At 46.2% G+C, this 4,629-nt stretch overlaps 1 pseudogene; it reads right to left on the bottom strand.

Annotated features, from left to right (window-relative positions):
- Positions 1 to 1,471: 1,471 nt before the first annotated feature.
- LOC119621285 (argininosuccinate synthase pseudogene) lies at positions 1,472 to 4,420 on the bottom strand (annotated as a pseudogene).
- Between the last annotated feature and the right edge of the window lie 209 nt (positions 4,421 to 4,629).

Raw genomic sequence — 4,629 nt, 5'->3', positions numbered from 1 at the left:
TAAAGAGGAAAATAACCAATATTGAAATGTTTGTGTTTTTTATGTGTTTATACCACTCTCTCCAAATCATGTTTTTACAAAGGGACTGACTGTGGAAAATGTTTTGTGAAAATATTTTCCGTAGATTCTAGTCCAGTCACCTTGGAATGTGTCTGATCTTTTACTTAGTACCTTCATACTGTAATCTTCTTAATTTTCTTTCCAAGACAAGCAAGCTTTCATTTAGTTGAGGAACTACAATAAGGAATGCATCCAGGCTAGAATTTCAAACCATTGAGCTCCTGGCAACTTGCCCTTCCTTATCATTTCTTTGACTCCTTCTCCCCTCCTACCTGTCTCCTTTTCACTCCCACATACCCTCAGCCCCTCTCTCTCCTCCATGGGAGCAACATGGTTGCTAACTGGAATGATGGGAAGACTTTGAAGTCACTCAGGCATAATAATTTGCTTTCTATTTTTAAAAACAGATCTACTGGTAAAATAAATCAAGTGTCAGGCAAAGTGGTATAATCAAATGTGCTTTGTGCCTCTTTCAGAGAATAAATTCTTCCACCTATAATAATGAGTATTGAGTGGAAATGATGTAGAGATTTGGAATACGCATCACCTCTGTTCCAAAATTCTTGGCCTTGAAATATTGACGGTTGATCAGAAACGCACACAGAATTGGCAATCCCCAGCAGGCCAGACTCAGAAAGAATGCCAGGAAGCTTACTGTGGAGGCTTGGTCACAGGAACAGCAGTGCCTTAGGCCCCTTTTCAAAGTTCAGGTCACAAACAAGATCCCACACAGTCTGCATTATATTCACAAGCTATAATATTTTAATCATTCTTTACTGCCTCTCTACTTGGTTGGAATGGATGTGGATGAGTAGAAATTGAGGTGATAAAGATTAAAGTAGGCCAGCGCAGTGGCTCACGCTTGTAATCCCAGCTCTTTGGGAGGCCGAGGCAGGCGGATCACTTGAGGCCAGGAGTTTGAGATCAGCCTGGCCAACACAGTGAAACCCCATCACTACTAAAAATACAAAAATCAGCCAGGTATGGTGGCACGTGCCTGTAATCCCAGCTCGCGGGAGGCTAAAGTAAGAGAATCGCTTGAACCAGGGAGGTGGGGGTTGCAGTGAGCCGATATTGTACCACTGCACTCCAACGTGGGTGACAGAGCAAGACGCCGTCTCGAAATGAAAAAAGAGATTAAAGTAAATATCTTTTCAAAACCCAATAGAAAAAGAACAGCTGTTTTTATTACAAATAGAAAAGGCTATTCCTAGCAATACAAAAGGAAAAGACTGTTTTATATTTGTAAATATGTACACCAACGCTTCTCACTCCAGGTGCCTCTTGGTCTTGGAAATTGGGTCACACTGATCCTCTGGTAGTCATTTTCAAAAAAGATAACTGCTGAAATCAAGTTCTATATACCATGCCTTGTGAGGTATGGTATATTCCCAAAGTAATTCAAGCAAAATCTCATGATCTCAGGTACATTCATGACAAAGACTCTGTTCTTGACCAAACCCTAGTATGACTTCTAGCAGATTAAGATTTTGTTCCTACTATGACCTCAGCTCCCTCTTAAAATGCCTGCGAAAGCTTGCAATTATAAATCCTTTCTCTGCCCTCGAGACATAAATCTTCTACCACGCAAAACTGTCTCCTCAAGGACCTGGGAGCCATCTCTCTGAAATGCAAGCATTAGGGAGATAACTCTTCCTCTCCGTATGAAGGTAAGAGTCTAACATCTGCAGCCCCTTGCTCCAGCTTGCACAACTTCTCCTGTAATAAAGATGCAAGAAGTTTGTTTCTCCTCCAGATAAGCACCAAGTAGCAATCCTAGATAGCCTAGTGACACAGACCAAATGCCCCACACTCGTCAGTGTTTTTCCTTCAGCACACCCCAATATTTAAAAAGTCTCCCACCTTTTGTTACAGCAGAGTTGAGCTCAGGTTACGTTGGCTAGTCTCCCCTATTACAAGAGTTAGTACTGAATAAAATCTGTCTTTATCACCTTTAACCACCATCTGGTTTTGTCTGTGTTTGACATCAGCTGGCATTCAATAAAGGAAACAATAACTACTCTAGGCGTTTCAAACAGAAAGAATTTAAATGCAGGTAATTAGGTACTTACAAAATTATTGGAAGAATTAGAGATAGGGTTACTAAGTTTACTGTCCAAACTAAGAGCAGTTGTTTTTTTTTGGGGGGGGGGGCAGTTATCTTTTGTCATTTTATAGCTCCCCACCGCAGCTGCCCCACACCTTTCCAACTTCAATGATGACATCTGCAGGCTTCAGGGGGACCAGAGAACAAAGCTGGGGCCTGGCAGCCCCACTATGCTGCCAGCTGGGAGGAACAAGTCAAAATTACAAATTATCACAACAACTAGCACCTGTACTTAGGGGTGCTGCATATTGAGGAGGCCCCACCTCCTCATTGTACAAGGGGCTATTTGGCAGTGACCTTGCTCTGGAGACGATGATATTCCTTCAGCCTGAGGGAATTGATGTTGATGAACCCGGTGGCATCAATTGGCTCATAATCACCCTGCATGTTCATGCTCACCAGCTTCTCATTGTAGAGAGACAGTGGGGACTCCCGGCCGAGGATGTACACCTGGCCCTTGAAGACGGACACCTGCACTTTCCCTTCCACTGGCTCCTGGGACTCGTCGATGCAGTGGCGGACAAATTCACACTCATTTCTGTGCTAGAAACCGGTATACACCAGCTTAGCAAACTTCAAGCCCAGGCCTTGTTTGATTTTGTGTACTTCCCGGTCCATGGTGAAGGCCTCCATATCTAAACGAGTGTGGTAAAGGATGGTGCCTGCTGGGGCCTCCTAGATACCTTGAGACTGCATTCCAATGAAGCGGTTCCCCACAACGTCAATACGGCCCACGCCGTGCTTGCCCATGACTTCAGGTACATGAAGAACTCCAAGGAGGTCTGGTAGGTGGAGCCATCCTTGACGTCAGTCACCTTCACGGCGACCCCTTTTTTAACTCGATCTCGAGAATGTCAGGGGTGTTGGGGGCTTTGGCCGGGTCCTGGGTCTTCGTGTAGCGACCTGGAGGCTTTTGGTTCTTGGGGTTCTCCAGGATTCCAGCCTCCTAGCTGACATGCATGAGGTTCTTGTCCATGCTCCACGGGTTCTTGGGAGCGACCAGGATGGGAATCCCATGATGCTTTGTGTATTCCATCAGGTCACTGCGGCCCTTGAACCAGTTGTAGAACTCGGGCATCCTCCAGGGAGCAATGACCTTTATCTGGGGGGCTGGTGAGTAGCGGGTGAGCTCAAACTGGACCTGATCGCTCACCTTTCCCGTGGCGCAATGGGACACATACTTGGCCCCTCCCAGTGGGCGATTTCCACTTGTTTGCGGGCGATGCAGGGCCTGGTGAGAGAAGTGCCCAGGAGGCAGTGGTCCTCATACAGTGTGCTGGACTGGGTGGCTGGTCAGATGAACTCCTCCAAAAACTCCCTGCTGATGTCCTCAATGAACACCTTTTTGGCCCCAAGTTTCAATGCCGCCTTCCTGGTTTCCTTGAAGTCTTCCTTCTGGCCAGTGTTGGCCAGGTAGGCAATGACATCATAGCCTTATTCCTTCAGCCACGCAAGGATGCAGGAGATGTGCAGGCTGCCACTGTAGGCCAGAACCACAGAGCCTTTGCTGGACATAGCGTCTGAGGCGTGAGTTCCCAGCGTCTGGAATCTGCCTTTACAGTGCAGAGAACCACTCGGGCCGGGCAGCAGTGGCAGGCAACAGAGCAGGGCCACTAGGAGCAGGTTTTAGAGTGAAGAGGACTGGTACAATGGGTAGAAAGCAGGCCTGTCCCAAGCCTATGGAACAAACTAAAGTCAGGCAGCCACTACTGTATCAAAGTCACACCAGTTAGCTAGCATTCAGAATTTTGGAGCTGCTGCTCCCACTGCTGGGGCGGCATGCCTGAAAGCCTCACACCCACAAAGTCGGAGCCCAGAAAAGGAAAGGCTGAGGCCAGCCATGTCAACCCGCAGCCAGAGCATGCTTGCCAGGAAGCCAACCCCCTCTTCTTCCGCCTCCCCACTCTTCAAGTGCTTCTCATCAGCAGGACCTGATTCATGTCCAGACCCCTCCCTGCAACTGAGACTGGAAATTATCACTGATGGTTTTTCATCCTTTCCACAAAGAAGAAACATGAAATGCAAGTTCTACCATCATCTACTTTACCGGGCTATTTGGCCTTGATTTCACACTGAAAAATAGGTCTCTGCTCTGTCAAAACTCTAAAAACTGTGAGATATCGAGACTTTCCAAATCTCTTCAAGATTGTCTGAATGGTATCTGGGAAGTCTGAGCCAGGAATATTCCCTTTTTCTACCTGTTGTTAAATGCTGGTCCCAATTCTATTTCCAGTAAGGAGGAGGCAAAAATGATGAAGAGGTAAGTGTTTTTTGCCCCAAATCTCTGTTAATAATCAATGCATTAACACTTTTTCAAAACAGTAGTTGAATTTGTTCTCCAAAGTTGTGATGATAAAAGCATAAAGGATCTATGTGGTCAAGAGCAGGGCTGCCTTCAGAGTTACGAATGCAGTGGTTGGGTTTATGTTTCAGTGACTGTGTTGTGGAATACTTAGTTTCTT

Source organism: Chlorocebus sabaeus, chromosome 11, assembly GCF_047675955.1.
Source record: "Chlorocebus sabaeus isolate Y175 chromosome 11, mChlSab1.0.hap1, whole genome shotgun sequence".
Taxonomy (NCBI): domain Eukaryota; kingdom Metazoa; phylum Chordata; class Mammalia; order Primates; family Cercopithecidae; genus Chlorocebus; species Chlorocebus sabaeus.
This window is presented reverse-complemented; position numbering and strand designations above follow the sequence as displayed.